This window comes from Rhineura floridana, chromosome 1 (genome assembly GCF_030035675.1).
Source record: "Rhineura floridana isolate rRhiFlo1 chromosome 1, rRhiFlo1.hap2, whole genome shotgun sequence".
Classification (NCBI taxonomy): Eukaryota; Metazoa; Chordata; class Lepidosauria; order Squamata; family Rhineuridae; genus Rhineura; species Rhineura floridana.
Genome location: NC_084480.1, coordinates 48,210,636 through 48,228,427, shown reverse-complemented (window position 1 = coordinate 48,228,427; position 17,792 = coordinate 48,210,636). Strand labels below are relative to the sequence as shown.

Sequence of the window (17,792 nt, the reverse complement as noted above, 5' to 3'; positions counted from 1 at the left end):
GGTCAGATGAGATCAAGACAGCTTTCTGGCCAAAACTCAAAGTGCCATACATGGCGGAAACCTAACATTGCTCATGCCTCAAGACACACTATCTCTACAGTGAAGTATGGCGGGGGCAGCATCATGCTATGGGGATGCTTTTCATCAGCAGGGACTGGGCATCTTGCTAAAACTGAAGGAAGAATGGATGGAGAAAGATACTGGGAAATACTGCAAGAGAACCTGCTTCAATCCACTCAAAAACTGAAGCTTGGGAGGAAATTCACTTTTCAGCAGAACAATGATCCCAAGCACAAGACCAAAGCAACATTGGAGTGGCTCAAGAACAAAAAGGTCACTGTCCTACAGTGGCCCAGTCAAAGTCCTGATCTCAATCCCATTGAGAATCTATGGTGCTCTTTAAAAACTGCAGTCCACAAGCAATGTCCAACCAACCTGAACAACCTGGAGTGAATCTGCCAAGAAGAATGGGCTAAAATCCCTCCGACACTGTGTGTAAAGCTGGTTCATACCTACCCTAAAAGCCGTAAAGTTGTAATTGCAGCAAAAGGTGGCTCTACCAAATATTAATGTGTATGGATTGAGTACTTATGCAAGCAACATGTTTCAGTTTTTAATGTTTCTTACAAACATTTCCCAACATAAAACCAATGTCACCTTACAATAATTGATTTTGAGTTTCAGTGTTTCAAAATAAAATATCATACAGAACGAAATTACAATGTACCGTTTGTAATTCAGTAATACGAGAGCATTGGTCAGGGGTCTGATTACTTTTGAAAGACACTGTAGGTAGGACTGGACTGAAAGCACATTTGCTTGTAAGTAAGCCTCACTGAACAACATAGGGCTTGTTCCAAGTAGACATACGTAGGATTGGACTGTAAACTGGCTCTCAGTCTTTGAAGAATTCCATCTGCGTCTTGTTTCCTCATGTAAGTATGAATGCACTGCATGATGTAAACAGGCATTACACCTTAGTCATTTTTCTGGGCAAGAGGTGCTAAATGATATTAAAGTATTTTAATCACATTATCACCTCAGCTGAGTCAGAAATCTTTAAATATCTCAACTGGTAACAGGCAAGGTTTCCTCTAGTTCTACCCCCCACCCCACCCCCAACAAAGTATGGAAACATTTTGTGCAAATATACAGGTCAGCCATATGACTGTATGTGTATACACACATGTGCATGCATCTCTCACAAGGCCACATGAATCCCTTATTTATATAAATGAGCAAGAATTGTCATTATTTCAGGACAAGGGGAGCATGGAATAACTACACTGATGAAAGCAAATCTACAGTAAAAATAATATTGCCTGTGTCTATGGCAGTTTTATGAATTTCCTTCATGCTACCAAAAAATAAATAAATGCTTCATCTCTCTTCATGCTATGTTTAAAATGCAGTTTCTGTGGGAATGAAGGAGAGATTGTTAAGGATTTTCAAATCCTTGCTAAAATTGTAATTTTGTCTTGTTTATTCCAGATCCATGGGGATTCTTAATCTAGACCTAATTATCTGAAGCTGCTTCTGCACAGCACAAAAACATGTTTGTTACAAGCTAGGACTCAGATGATGATGATGATTTACATTTACATGACTGCTGCAGGGGTGAGACTGTGCTTGGACCGTCAGGGGCAAGCTTTTCCACCTGCTTTGCCCCCTCAACCCTGCTCTTAGTGACATTTTTCTGGAGACTGTCCTTTATCAGGAAGATGAGTTCTTTTGGTTTTTAGCTGCTGTTGCTTTTTAGATATGCTATGATTTTGTTGACTTGAATTTTTATAAATTGTATTGTTTTTATTTGTATTTGTGTTTTTCTATTCGTGTGTAAGCCGCCTTGGGGGCCTTTTTGGCCAAAAGGCGGCCTAGAAATAAAGCAGAACATAACAACATTTATATCTCATCTTTCCTTCAAGGAGCTCAAAGTGGTGTACATTGTTATCCCCTCTCCATTTATCCTTACAACAACCCTGTGAGGTAGGTTAAGTTGAGAGGCTGTGCCTGGCCCAAGGTCACCCAGTGAACTTTGTTGTTGCTGTTAATAACAATAACACCAGCCCTTTGCCAGTAGGTACTAGGCGGGTCACAGCAATATAAAACACATTATTAAAACATTTTAAATGTTTGGGTGGGGATTCAAACCCTGGTCTCCCAGGTAAAAGTCCAACACTCTAACCTTTACATCTCATTAAAAAAATGCTGTTGCCTACGCATCACTTTTAGCCCTTGCAGGATCTCAGTACCGACACTCAGGGTTTACTATACTAACAGGAAAATATAGCAGCTCTAGATCTAAACATGTAATCTTCCAACTTCATCATTATCATAATGATTTTGCTTCCTTGCCTATCCTCATTTTATCCATTTCAAATGCATTACTAATATACTTGTGCCATAAACATGCTGCTATTTCTAGCAAATTTACAAATGATTGAAGGCTAAGGAAACCAACCATTTGGCTTTTTCATGTTAGGATGTATACAGGGCATAGGAAATTGAGTCATAACCTCCTTCCTCAGGTGGCAGAAACACTGAAGAGTTCCCAACACAGCACTAGGGCCAGGAGACTGCCAAGGAAAAGTTAGTATATAATACTAGTTATATAACTAACAAGGCAGAACTCCTTAAACCAGGCCAAGTCTGAGCTGAGAAGAAGCCTGGTAGCACATAGCTACTTTCTTCTCCTAACTGCTTATTTCCTCATGTAGGACCAACAGAATATAACCAGTTAACTCCCCTTCCTGTTGTTTCCAAACACCTCTGAATCAACCCCAAATATGTTTGTTCCTGCTGTCATGAATCTGGACACGTTGCTCTCATCAGCCTATTGCAGCAGAAGCACCAGAAAGTTAGACCAAGTATCAAGACCTCCCAAGCAACCCTTCCCCATCACTTAAATGAAACACCAGCCAGAAAGCGGCATTAGGGAAGCACTGACGTCTGAGCCTGCCCCTTTCCTTCCCAAAAAAGCCCAGTCAGAGCCAGAATCCCAAACAGGAAGAGGAAGAGTCACAAAAGGGTGTGTGCTGGGTTATGTCACCCAGGACTCTTCTATCCAAAGTTGTCTGGCCACTCCCACACACACACTCCAGCATTTTGGTTCCCAGTAAAACAGTGGACTCTACTGCAGCAAGGCAACCAACAAAACATGTTAAGCCCTAAGGACACTCACAACAATGTGGACAGTGTAAACACTCACCTCCTTGACTACTTTCTTGAGCCACAGCCCAAGTCCCACCCGCCCTGCTGCCATGTATTATCCTTGTGCTACCTTTTAACTTCCAGGGTATTCTAAGTATTATCAGGGAAGGGCTGTTTCTTCCTGTATTTTGCTATGATTACCCATATATGAAGCCTTCAACAGATAAAGTGACTACAACGTGCATCATTCTGCACCCCAGGGTTGTTTTTAGTAAGTTTTTCTCTAGAAAACAAAGCAAGGGTACTTAATACCGTCTTCATATGCTGACTAAATGTTCAAGACCATGCACAATTTGATTATTTCAATATTGAGTAAATGTATGTATGTGCTGATACATAATGCTGTAATGAGTTTATGTGCCTATTATATATTCAGCTATTGTCAGATTACTCAGGAACTGTGTTGCTAAAAAAAATGTCAATAATTGGCTTTACTCAGGTTTGCCTGATTTTCCAGTTTTCCCAACTTGTTCCCCTTTCTGCTCAAAAGAGTCACTGGCACAATTTAAAATTCAATTCTATGACTAGTTACTTTTGTATTTTGGAACTTAGTTCTTTTATTAGTCTTGTTAAGATGCGGTTTCTGTGAATGGTAGAGAATCACAAAGACTCGTACTCCTATCTACATGTTGCATTCCAGCATTTTAAATAGCAAACTTTAAATCTGAAATTTATAAATCACATTTTTATCCTGCCCTTCATTTAAGCAGCTTAGGGCGGTATATATGTTGTCCCTATTTTTACAAGAACCCTCAATGGTTGGGCTGAAAGATAGTGACTGGCACACAATCATAATCTATGGGAGGGGATGAAGCTCAGTGCTTTGCATGCAGAAGGTCCCATATCTAGGCAGGGCTGGGAATATCACCTACCTGAAACTCTGGAAAGCCGCCGCTAGTCAGTGTAGACAGCTGAGCTAGATGGTCTGACTTCATTTAAGGCAGCCTACTGTGTTCCTACATATTGTGGCTGAGCAGCAATTTGAACCTGGTCTCCTCATTCAAAGTCCAACACTCTATCCACAACACGATACTGTCTCTTTGAAATCTATAGTTAAATCTTATGTTTGAGTATGGTGAGTTACTAATAATCTTCACCTGTTTTTAAGTTCTTAGTATCTTGAAATTTGTGTGCTTCAGAAAAATGTAATTGTTTAATAAACTCTGCCACTGAGCTCTAATTTCTATGGGAGTGTTATCTAGTTTGTTTGCTTGATCTTCTTTTAATCATACTTAAGCATTTGGATTCTTGTGGAGTGATCTTTGAACTGATCTCTCATATATCAGCCTTGCATGGAATACAACTATTATATATGATGCAAGTTTCCTCCTCGCTTTCCTGTAATTCAGTGCTTTTCAGTTTATTGCCTTGCTACATCTTTCATTTGTTGTACAGTATTTTCTCAATTGTTTCACACAAACCTCACGTATTCCCCCAGACTTGAACTCCTGCTGCACACAGGACTTTCCTAGTACATTATATGAACAATCAAACAGAAACATTCCAGATTTAGGATAATTCACCCCACTCTCTGCCACTGGAACACTCATTGGTGATCTAATTAGTATTAACCACCATAACTCCTTGTCCCCATATCCACATTGTACGGGATGCTCCCACCCCACCGCATTCTGCAGGTAAGAATTAAGCCTTTCACTAATTTTTCTGTTAAGATGTTTTACTATCCCAGCTGTAATATGCAGCAAGTTTTAGACACATTTGTAGACCTACCTTTTGTATTCCTCCGTATCCTGTTTTCTTTGTGATGGATTGTAGGATACTTTGTAGTCACTATGTAATCTGATTGGTTACATCTGAATAGTTATTTCCCATTTTTGTATCAATGCTGCTCTAGTCACATTTCTGGTTAATTATGCAGCTATTTCTATGCAAGGATGAAGGAGAAGCTTTTCTTTCTGTGAAGATCAAAGAAAAAGGGGGTTAAGATGTCTTAACATAGTCTCCTAAACTAACATAACAATGTGAATTTTGAATCCCACATTGAACTGTACTTTAGAAAACAATTCTTAGAGTTCATATATACCAGTATGTCATGCGGGAGCAGGCTCTGGCCTTGTATAGTGCTACAAAGGCATTTCTGTTTTATTATATGAGTACCGCATTGGTAGAGTCTGCGAGTTCAAATCCCCGCTTGTGTCTCCTGGGTGTCAAGGGCCAGCTAAAGATCACCCCCACAGCGACTGGCTCAGGGGTTACATGCCCTGCCACCTGTGCAGCCGAGGGCAAGCTGCATAGTCCCAAGGAGCCCAGTTGCCCCCCAGCTGACAGTTGCAGACAAGGAACGGGCTGGCTTGTGCAGCTGTGGCAAGCTGAGCAGGCCCTAGACAGCTGGGGAGGACTAGCCTCAGAGGGAGGCAATGGTAAACCCCCTCTGAATACTGCTTACCATGAAATCCCTATTCATAAGGTTGCCATAAGTTGTGATCGACTTGAAGGCAGTCCATTTTCACCACATTGGTTGCGATGAGTCAAAATTAAAGCATAGGGGTTTTTTAAAGACAGCTGCTGAAGTAATTGGATTTAAAAAAAAACACCTGTTACTTAGAGACCTACTAACAATAATTGTCTCGTTTCAACTGTCTTTAATCTATTTATTTTACCACTTTTCTTGGTAAAATGTACTTGTAGCAACAAGAGAAGAGAACAAGATTCTTTCACCCTACAGACAATTACCCAACAAAACAATAAACTCTTGCATTACTAGTGCTAATACAATTAGAAATGAAAGAGTTTTAATTTCAGGGATGCCATCATGATCAGCAAAAGTAATTAATGGGAGTGGGGAAAGAGTTCCTTGGCATTATGGAAGTTCTGATGCACATACCAATATATGAAAAAAAATTCCTATCACTATCATACACAGCTATGTCTGTGCATCCCTTTGCATGTACAGACGTGCTGTCTCCATTGAAATGACTAGGCAAGATTGCTTGTGGAGGTGTTTCATGGGTACAGAAAAGTACAGTGAATAGGTATAGAGCTGAATATTGGAGCTGCAGATTTTGCACAAGGGCAAGCTACAGGGAAAAGATATTCTCTGATCTCAAGTCACCTGCTCTACTCCTTATTAATCTATGTTTTAGACAAAAAATGTTTTGACCAATGATTATCTTAACTATAAAATAATTTATTGAGACAAATTAAAATATACATACAAAACAAGAAATATTGAATAATTAAGAAAAGACATGTCTAACTGACATTACTTCTTGGGCATTTATTACATCATTGATAATTCCAGCCTACAATAAATGGGCTCCATTGAGTATCCTGTAAGATTTGTCCATTTCCACAGATGTTTGGAAATGTTTTATTTATTTAGACAAATGTATAAATTGCTTACTAAAAAAAATCTTAAGCAGCGTACAGAAAAATATACTATTATCAATAATACACAGATAAAATCTGCAATATTTAAAAACAAATACGATATTACATATCTGGATAGTACAACAGTATAATGAGATGGCTGCCTAATGTTAGCAGGCAAGGAGTTCCAAAGCATAGGCGCTGTCACACTGAAAGATCAACTCCTAACTAATCAATCAGTGTTAACTTATTAATGATAACTTACTAACATTGTTTGCCAGACCCTACTCCTAGTGAGCAACACACTTGTACTGGACAGCACTTTCCCCCCCCCAGTATATTACTAAAATCTTACTACTATTTACTACTATTATCAACAAACTCGCAAGATAGTTGGATAGCATTTGTCTGTTCTCCTGAGGCGTCAAAACGTCTTAGGTCAGGCCTGTATTTTACCTATTAATCATTCACTTTATGCTGGGTTTTCCTGATATTTCTCCCTTACAAGAGACAAACTTGTACAATGTCCCCTCACATATCCCTTGAATGTTTTTTAGTCTATAGTTGTGTGGTGTAGTGGTTAAGGTGTTGGGCTATGACCTGGGAGACCAGAGTTTGAATCCCCACATAGCCATGAAGTTTACTGGGTGACCTTGGGCCAGTCGCTGCCTTTCAGCCTCATGAAAACCCTATTCATAGGGTCGCCATAAGTCGGAATCGCCTTGAAGGCAGTACATTTACATTTACTCATAACTGTTCCATGAGTAACACTTGTAATGAAGAAAAAATCAGTTTCTTGTTTAGATGCTTCTCTCAATCCCTATGGCAAGGTAATAATATTGCTGGAGATTTCCACTTTCCCCTGCTTTGCCAACATCATATATAGACAGCAGAGATCACTAACCCCATTCTTTATGTCTTCCATACTGCTTACTATGGCCTGGTTTGCATGTCTCGTTAAACCATAGTTATAAATATTTATTGATTGATTTGATTTATATCCTGCCCTTTCTCCTAGTAGGAGCCCAGGGCAGCAAACAAAAACACTGTAAAACATCATAAAAACAGACTTTAAAATATATTGAAACACAACAACCATTTAAAACGTATTAAAACAGACCATCTTTAAAAACATTTTTAGAATGTTAAATAAACTATTGTTTAACAAGAATGAGTAGCAAGCTGGTGCACACTGGTCATTAGTGCCTCCTTCATTTCTCCTCCTCTCTTGTCTTTGCTGTGATGGGAGGGAAACAAACCAGAGGCTGGCTTATCATTGTGTGCAAACCAGCGCTTATAGTTTGTTTCTCTCCAAACAAGCCATGAAAGGAGGCCAGGGTTTGTTCTTGGCTTACTGCTCATGGTTTGTCTGAAGAGAAACAAATCATGAGTGCTGTTTCACACATAATGTTGTGGCAAAGGCAAGTGCAAGGGAGGACCAAAGTGGGCATTAATGAGCAGTGTGACAAGCTCTTGTTAGACTATAGATTATTTCTACCTATAGTTTAATATGATATACAAACCAGGTCTATATTTAAGGATGTAAAAATGTAAACTGTTCTTGAATACACCTTTCTGAGTAATATGTTTCTTTTTAATAGATCGTAAAATCACCAACTATCAACCAAGGCAGCTATAATCCTAACACCTAATGGGGACTAGGTCCAACTGAACTCAGAGGGACTCGCTCCTTATAAGTAAACATGCTTGAGGAGGGGTGCTGTAAGTAGCCCAGTCCATAATGCAGCCTTTCCCAACCGGTGTGCCTCCAGATGTTGTTGGACCACAACTCCCATCAGCCTCAGCCGTTGGCAATGCTGGCTGAGGCTGATGGGAGTTGTGGTCCAACAACATCTGGAGGCACACTGGTTGGGAAAGGCTGCCATAATGCTTTAGATAATACTTAAGTTTTCTGAGTTTTTATTAGCTTTGTATAGCAAAGCAGAGTGGTAAGCGGCGGTAATGCAGCCGAAAGCTCTGCTCACAGCTGGAGTTCGATTCCAACGGAAGGAGGAAGTCGAATCTCCGGTAAAAGGGGTTGAGGTCCACTCAGCCTTCCATCCATCCATGGTTGGTAAAATGAGTACCTGGCATATGCTGGGGGGTAAAGAAAGGCCGGGGAAGGAACTGGCAATCCCACCCCATATATACGGTCTGCCTAGTAAACGTTGCAAGACGTCACCCTAAGAGTCGGAAACAAGTCGCGCTACAAGTGCGGGGACACCTTTGCCTTTTTATAGCAACACAGAACATACTGGTGAAGTATCCAGCAATTGTAACTTTTTCTTCAGTCCAGTTTCTACTTTTTGAATAGGTTTCAGATTTACTTCTGAGTATGTGTAATGGGGCTTACTCTCAGGAAAAGTAGCCTTAAAATTCTGCTTCCCTAGTGTTTGGTATATATCATAGAATTTTTACACCTTTAATAAACAAGCATCTGCTATTTGGACCTTTCAACTCATGTGTGACTTGCAATGGAATCTCAACCTGGCAGCCTATCATTACTGCCTTTCTTTTGGTGTTTCAAGGAGCATGATGGATGACACCATTTAAGGCAGCTTTTAGAATTTTTTTTTTCATCCTTCCCAGATCCCCCCCCCCAAAAATGTATTTGGCATGTCTTAGGTGAAAGTTTTCTTCTATCACCATTACTTGCACAAATTGTTACCCTACAGTCGTAATCGACTTGAAGGCACATAACAACAACAAACATTAAAACTTACATTTTAAATTTAACATTGCATTTTTTAAAGTTCATTATTAAGGTGTAGTGCTTAAAACACACACAAATAAAAAAAGAGAAAAATAGGTTATGGGTAAAGCGAGAATGCACTAAAAAAGACAAGAAAATAAATTCTACTATCATGGTGTGGTCTATCAATTTTTGGTCCTGATTGTGAACTTTCTGTTTTTACTTTAAATTAGGATATATCATTTCCATCATTGCCTCCATTTGTTTTCCTGTTTTTCTAACATTCATCTTTTGAGACAAAATATGAGTTCTTGTTTCCACCACTCAAATCTAATTAAACCTTCATGATCTTAAATCAATTTGCAATATTTAATTAACTATAGAAAAAGATTAATCCCATGGCTAAACAGTCTGTTGGTTCATTTCCATTATTAATGATTAAGTTGTCCCTTAATTCCTTCAAATGATAATTGGGCAATTTCATTCGGATAATCAATTCATTAACTAATAAGAATTTTCTTCTGCAATGTATCCCTTAATTCTTCCAGACAGTCAATCATATATGCTAACAGTGAATTCAATTTTCCAAGTGCCCAATCCTTATGTTGCCAAAACATCCACCCACATGAGGGAAGTTAACAGCATGCTCTGGGAAACCCCAATGTTTGCAAAAGGAAAAAGAGAAAAGAAAAAACATCTAAGGGGAGGGTATCCAAAATCAGCCTAATAAGGACTAAGCATGCTCAATGGTGACAGAATGCTGACTGATTCTTAGTGGGATGGGAAACCATGGGGAAGATAATAGAATGAAGTATCCTGAAAGCAGAATGGCTGCCTGGCCAGAACCCTAAACAGAAGCACTCCATACTACAACATTTTATTTTATTGCAGGTCCCACTTGTTCATTCAGTTTCCAAACTGATTGCAAAAGGCTTTTGATATTTAGAATTATCCCGTAATTCCTCCAATTATAAATTAACCAGAATGACAAAGGACCTGATCCTTCCACAAATGAGCATAGGACCTGATCACAGGGAATAACAGAAGCCTGCATTTTCCTCTTAGCCTTCCCCCGCCCCAAATCTCGACATGTATACACTACCAGGCCACACTTGTTAAACAGAATCAGAAGCCTGTGTGCACGTTCATGTCCCTGTCTAGCCCTCCATCTATATATAATTACATTCACACCATACATGTAAAGCACCCTTATACTATTTTAACAATCATGGTTTTCCCCAGACAATACTAGGGCCTGTAATTTTTAAGGATGCCAGGAACTGTAGCTGTGAGGGGTCCCCTAAAAACCATCATCACTGTTAATAAACTGCAGTTCCCAGTATTCTTGACTATTAAAGTTGCGTAAGAGTGCTTTAAATGTATAATGTGATCAGTCAAAACATATCAGCAGGTACACGCACTAAAGGTTCTATTACACCCTATGGATGTTTTTCCCCATGCTGGTGCTGTGCCCAAAAGGTTTGGGCCAAGCACAGAAATAACACTGTGTGTATGTACAGCATGTGCATGTGTGAAAAACAGAGACACACATGAGCACAGCAAACTGCCCACAGAACCACAGTGAAGGAAGGTAATTCCTTTTATAGATGCCCCAAACATTTGTCCAAACCTTGAACCAAACTCCCTGAACCTATCTGTCTGATAGGCATTACCTCCTCAGCGGGGACTAAAACACTTGCAATTTTATTCAATTCTGCCAAAACAAAGTTATAGCCTTGATGGTTTCCTCATTACAGTCAATGGGGAAGACACCCAAAACTTTGGAAAACAAATGCTCAGAGGCACGTTACCAAATTCTTCCAAGCTACCCAGTAAGTGGATTGGATTGTGAAAGACCAACCCAGATTGTGTTTGCATTTTGACAAATTTGTAGGACAGTACAATATCTCAGAGAGGTCAGGTCTCCTTCTCCTCTGGTGCATTCACTATAGCTGTCCAATTTCCCTGCTTTTTAAATGTTGGCTATAGATATGTTCTTAAACCGCAAGGTATTTTGCCTATTAGTGAATTTATATTTAGCTTAAATCAGAGTCGTCTTAATTTTCCATTGTGGGTGTCTGCAACAACATTTACAATGGATACTATTGATAGTTGCTGATGCAAAAATCTAAGAGAATCAAAACAATATGGATGCAGTATGTGGGATCCTTAGAGACAGTAGAGCTTCTTCAGGAATTTTGGCATGATTTCTGCACCTTGCAGAGAGGGTTCCAATTCCTTACAGCAGGGATGGGGAACCTGTGCTCCAGCATCTGGAGGACTACAACTCCCATCATCCCTGACTATTGGTTATGCTAGCTGGTGCTGATGGGAGCTGGAGTAGAATAACATCTGGAGAATCACAGTTCCCCACCTTTGCCCTAGTGTCTCTTCTTAGGTAGATGTTTTGGCAAATGCATAACTCCAAACCCATGTTAGCTTTAAAAATTCAAATATGGGGAGGGAAAAATCATTATTTAACATTTAATTTTATTTAAAATTTAAAGATTCTTAGGGCTGCACCCAGTATTAGTCCTATGCAGAGGAGACTCATTGAAATTAGTGGACATGACTACGTTAGGACCATAATTTCAATGGGTATACTCTGAGCAGAATTGGATGCAAGCTTTAATAATTAAGATTTAGGTTACATCTAAACATTTAAACCACGTGGCTTACCCCAAAGAATCCTAGGAACTGTAGTTTACCCTTCACAGAGCTCCAATTCCCAGCACCCTGACAGTTCCCAGGATTCTTTGGATAATGCCAGGTGCTTTAAATGTCTAGTGTGGACCAGGATCTATATTGTCCTGTACCTATCAAGTCTTTCCTGCACAACCCCCCACACTAGTTGATTTTCCCTCAGCCAGGTTTGTTTCTGATTTTGGAACCCAGCTGGAGGACAGGAGATTAAATACTGCTTAGCAAGGATTCACAAGGAAAAAACCAGGAGATGCGGAAGAATCAAGCACCCATCTCTTGCCTGCCCCACATTTGGATCCTGTGTTTCCCTTGCAGCGTGGGCTTCCAGCCTTACTCTCAAAAGCTCTCCTGGTTAACACGAGGCATAATATTATGTTGTTATTTCTCCTCCCAACACACATCACTATTGTAGAAAAATCTTCTGGTTCTTAAAAAGGATAAATGCTATCCTGGCAGTGTAATCCTGTGCATGTCTACTCAGAAGTAAGTCCCACTGAGGTCAATGAGACCTACTCCAAGGCAAGTATGTATAGGACTGCTGCCTTTGATTATTAAGAGTACAGATTTCAAGTTCTACAAAGCCTAATACAATGAGAATCACAAGAGACAAATACTGACTGATGTGAAAATTTAGGTTCTTTGTTGACTATGTGTACGTTTATTCAGCATGATCCTAACTTTAAAAAAAGGATTTGATAATGGAAGCTGAAAGTGCCAATGCAGCAGGTCAGAACAGAGGAATACTGTCAGATAACAGGGAGGAAATGTGATTAATACCTAGTTATGGGCTGTAAAACCAGTTCTTCATTTTTTAAAATTAGTCTTACAGCAATGAATATATACTTAAAGTTCAAATTTTTCTGCAAGAAGCCTCCAGGGATATCTTTTGCACATCCTGTCTTTGAATAAAATACTTGTCTACTTTTGTTCAAAGCTAGGGTTGCCAACTGAGCACCTAGCTTGCTCCTGTGTTTGATGTGCAGAAATCAGCAGGCAACATGGAGAAATTTTATCACCAGTTAATGTGTGCACATTGAGCTGCTATTAAAAGCACAACTATAAGGGCAATAAGGAGCAAGCCACAGCTCAGTGGTACACAGGGATCCATGTTAAATCCCTGGCAACTCCTGTTAAAAGGATGTCAGGCTATTGGGCTGAGACAGACCTGGGAATTCAGTTGGAATAAATACTGCTGAACTAGATGGACCAATAAAGCAGCTTCATGTGCTCAGAGGGGCCACTCGAAAATGGAAAAAGGGAGAGAAGCAAAACTTTCCAATTCACAGTTACTCTGTTGAAGCCAGTGAAATGTCACTAAAATATAGAGAGAGACAATAGAGGTTTTTTTGCCATCTCAGTCCATACTTGCTGTTCTAGTAACAAAGTGAAGCCAGTGATGTATATGAATTTGTACCTGTGTGAAAATTATTCTAACAAAGATTTCATACATCCTTTCCAAATGACATGGTACAATTAAAATTCTGCAGCTTTAAAAGCCAAGGAATGATTAATAGAATTAATTATGATTAATAGTAGTAATTAATGAGACTTGGGTGTTCAGCACATGGAGCATTAAAAACAACAACACCTCTGTCCTTTTATTTTATCAGGGCCATTTATTAGGAAGTTTGATTTTAAAGATCAATTCCGGGAAAATATCTCAGTTTGAAAAGATCTATATTGTACTTTTGATATCCAAAAGCACTTTACAATGTCTGCTCACAACTCTGCAAACAAGCAAGTAATGTTTGCATAATGTAGATGAGAAACTGAAGCTGACTAGGCAAAGATCACCTAATGAGTCTAGGGTTTCCAAGTCCAAAATTTAATCCATTTAACCACACCTAGTAATAAATGCCACGTAACTCATAATTTGCAAGCACTGGAGAGGGACATAATATTACAGGAAAATGAAAAACTAAGTGTGTAATCGGAGACTGCGCACTAGTGGAAAGTGTTTATATGTGTGTCAGGCAGGGCATCCAGTTTTTGCCAGTTCCCCCCTGTCCCACTGCACAATATCCCATACTGTTCCAGACAGTCCCCCAGCCAGCCAGCATGAGCAGCTTTTAGGAGAAAAGAGGGCTGCAGTGTGTAGAAAGTATGGCAAAAATTAGGTGACTTCCCCTTGAGAGAGGGGAAGTACTGTCCACTACAGCAAAACCTCATTGCAGACCAGGGGTAGCCAACATGGTGCCCTCCAGATGTTGTTGAACTCCAGTTCCCATCAGCCCCAGCCATCATGACCTACAGTCAGGGATTATGGGAGTTCTCCGACAACATCTGGAGGGCATCACATTGGTTACAGTCCTGTTGTAGACAATCCCAAGTGACTAACATCTGCAATGCTAAACGTTCATGTTGGTCTTTAAGCAAGAGACTATATTCAATTCAAGCCAGAGACTTGTTACAAGTTTGGGTAATACAATGCTTCCCTTTTGCTATGCCCCATCCCAAGCATTATGTGGTGGGCTGTTGTGTTTGGGAATCACAGAACCTCAAAGTCAGAGGGACCTATTCATCATCATCCTAACCCTGTTAAGATTGCAGGTAAGGAACTGGTCCATGAACCTATCTGGCTGAGGACCAATTTTGTTCTTTTCCCCTATTATAAGTATCTCATTAAAAGCCTCCAAGAAGTTAATCTCACAAGTTATCTAGGTAGGTTTTTTCTGATTTTATCTAATTTGCTCTCACAATTAGGCAGTCTCTGTTTCAAGTCCACTATGTCACTTGTATATAACATGTATTTAATCTCCCACTCTTTCAGAACATTAAAAAAAAACATGCTATCAAAGCCCACCACACTAGACATAATGCGTTTCCTTATTTAGTTCCTCTCCTCTGAACTGCTTTGAGTTTAGATAGTAGGGACATTACCTTACTCACAGTGTACTACACAAAATGCAGCGTCATTAACCAAACCAGAAGTGAAACACAGCGTTTCTGAAGAGTCAACAACAGAGTTTGATTGCCCCACACCTTTGTTTGCCTTGCTACAAGGCAAACTTTGCCATGGCAGCCTAGCCCTCAGTACTCCTGAGCTCCTCTACAACAGAAAGAACTGCCACTGGACAGACAACTGCGATTTGCAGCAGGAAGACAAAATTCATTTAGCTAAAATGTATAAAATTGGGAAAAGCAAATTTATAGCTGGATTTTATTTAGAATTGAGTCCCACTGAGTGAAATGGGGTTTTCTTCCTAGCAAGTATATGTATGATTATAGGATCAGAGCCTTAGGCACAATAGTCCTTTTCATATGCAATTAATGTGCCAGCAGGGGGAGGGGCAGAAATGACAGCAGGCTCCACTCACTCCCATCTGTATTTTCACTGAATTCCTGAACAGGCCCCTTATGCAAACAGCTGCATGTGTGGAAGTCCTCTTCACACATTCAATTAACGTGTAGATAGGGGGGCAGAAGCTGCCCTTCCATGTATGCTCATTGAACATGTGACTCATAATGTATGATGCTATAGTCTTCTATGAACCCAATTAAAAAATCCTTATATTTGTAGGGCTGCAATATTGATTTAAAGAATTAATCAACTTAAAACTTTTTATCAACCAAAAAATGATGTTCCCAAATTAACCAGGCAACAGATTAAAAAGAAAAGTTGTTATTTTCAATACAAGTATTTATAAGAAATGCAGGTAGGAATGCATCATCATAAAATAGACATTTCTTATTTTCTCTCATACAGAAGGAATTCGTCTTCTGAGAAGACACGTGGTATGATACACATCTGTGTTATCCAAAAACAAAGCATGTTTCTTCAGAATTAGTGTGTGCGTGTGTGTGTTTTATGCACATGTAAATTTTAATGCAAATAATCACCTATGGTTGCATTGTACGAAGTGATGTTACTTTTGAGTAAACATGCACAGAAATGTGCTGAAAAGTTTATTTAATTTGACCACATATATATTCATGACATTCTTAATAATAGCAACAAGACTTACCAATTATCATATTCAGAGGGCTTCAAGTACATTCTCAGTAATCAATTCAACAATTCTGCAAGATAGGTCAGTATTATCACCATATTTTGCAGATAGGGGAGGTGCCGAGTCTGAGAAACAATGGATTACCTAAAAGCTCCCTAGTGAGCCCATCGGCTGCAATTAGATTTGAGCCAGGGAGTTTGCTACTCCTTGTGATGGTAGCACAAAACTTGAGGTTTGTGACACAAAATAGAACAGAACATTTTTGGGTGGGTGGGTGGGTGCGTGGGAGGGAGGGGGAACAAGATTTGGGAGCTCACAGTCAACTGAATTCTCTTGACCACTGCGCTACAGTAAACTTTGGGGTTTTGTTCTCTCTTTATGGGGCACCCTCACAGGAATTTGGATGTTTATTCATTGAGAAAATTGTTCACAGTTTCCAGAGACACACATCTAACAGTATTTTAGCTGTAATCAAGAAATTTGTGATAAAGCTCCATCTTCTAGGCTTCCCTGGGCCAAATTTTAGGAAATCACCAGGTGCTTTATAGATTACAGCAAAGCCTTTGACTGTGTAGATCATGAAAAACTATGGAATGCTTTAAAAGAAATGGGGGTGCCACAGCATCTGATTGTCTCGATGTGCAACCTATACTCTGGACAAGAGGCTACTGTAAGGACAGAATATGGAGAAACCGACTGGTTCCCCATCAGAAAGGGTGTGAGACAGGGGTTTATTTTATCACCCTATTTGTTTAATCTATATACAGAACATATCATATGGAAAGCGGGGTGGACCAAGATGAAGGAGGTGTGAAAATTGGAGAGAGAAACATCAATAATTTAAGATATGCAGATGATACCATACTACTAGCAGAAACCAATGCTGATGAAAGTTAAAGAGGAAAGCACAAAAGCAGGACTATAGCTGAATGTCAAGAAGACTAAAGTAATGACAACAGAAGATTTATGTAACTTTAAAGTGGACAATGAGGACATTGAACTTTGACACAGTCATTAACCAAAATGGAGACAATAGTTAAGAAATCAGAAGAAGGCTAGGACTGGGGAGGGCGGCTATGAGAGAACTGGAAAAGGTCCTCAAATGCAAAGATGTATCACTGAACACTGAAGTCAGGATCATTCAGACCATGGTATTCCCAATCACTATGTATGGATGTGAAAGTTGGACAGTGAAAAAAGCGGATATAAGTCAACGCATTTGAAATGTGGCATTGGAGAAGAGCTTTGTGCATACCATGGCCTGCAAAAAAGACAAAATAATTGGGTGTTAGAACAAATTAAACCAGAACTATCACTAGAAGCTAAAATTATGAAACTGAGATTATCATACTTTGGACACATCATGAGAAGACATGATTCACTAGAAAAGACAATAACGCTGGGGAAAACAGATGGGAGTAGAAAAAGAGGAAGGCCAAACAAGAGATTGATCGATTTCATAAAGAAAGCCACAGACCTGAACTTACAAGATCTGAACAGGGTAGTGTATAACAGATGTTATTGGAGGTCACTGATTCATAGGGTTGCCATAAGTCAAAATCAACTTGAAGGCATATAACAACAACAAAACACGCTCCTTGCAGCAAGAACCTGTCTTCTTATAGTTTGTTAAAGTGTTATGGTGTGATATTGGTATTACAGTAATACTAAGAAAAATAAATGCATAAATGATCAGTTTAATTTTACTATCCTAGTAGCACATGGTCCACAAGTTGTCTACATATTCCTTATATGGATGGGCAGAGGATCATGGGTGTGCTCAGGTGCTGGGCATTGCACACTTGAACCCAGTACCTTCAGGAAACAGTGCCAGGCAGAAACTGATGAGAATAGCTTTTTTATAAAGACAAGAGGCCTTGTGCTTTTAGCAACTGCAGGAGAGACAA

The 17,792-nt window shown here is 39.5% G+C and overlaps 1 protein-coding gene across 2 annotated transcripts in view; it reads right to left on the bottom strand.

Annotated features, from left to right (window-relative positions):
- GCNT4 (glucosaminyl (N-acetyl) transferase 4) overlaps window positions 1-17,792 on the bottom strand; it is a 28,563-nt gene that overhangs the window by 9,416 nt on the left and 1,355 nt on the right. For both annotated transcript variants that reach the window (XM_061620858.1, XM_061620847.1), the window contains exon 2: window positions 4,942-5,126. The gene's annotated coding sequence lies outside the window, so the exon portion shown is untranslated. The remainder of the gene's footprint in view (window positions 1-4,941; window positions 5,127-17,792) is intronic.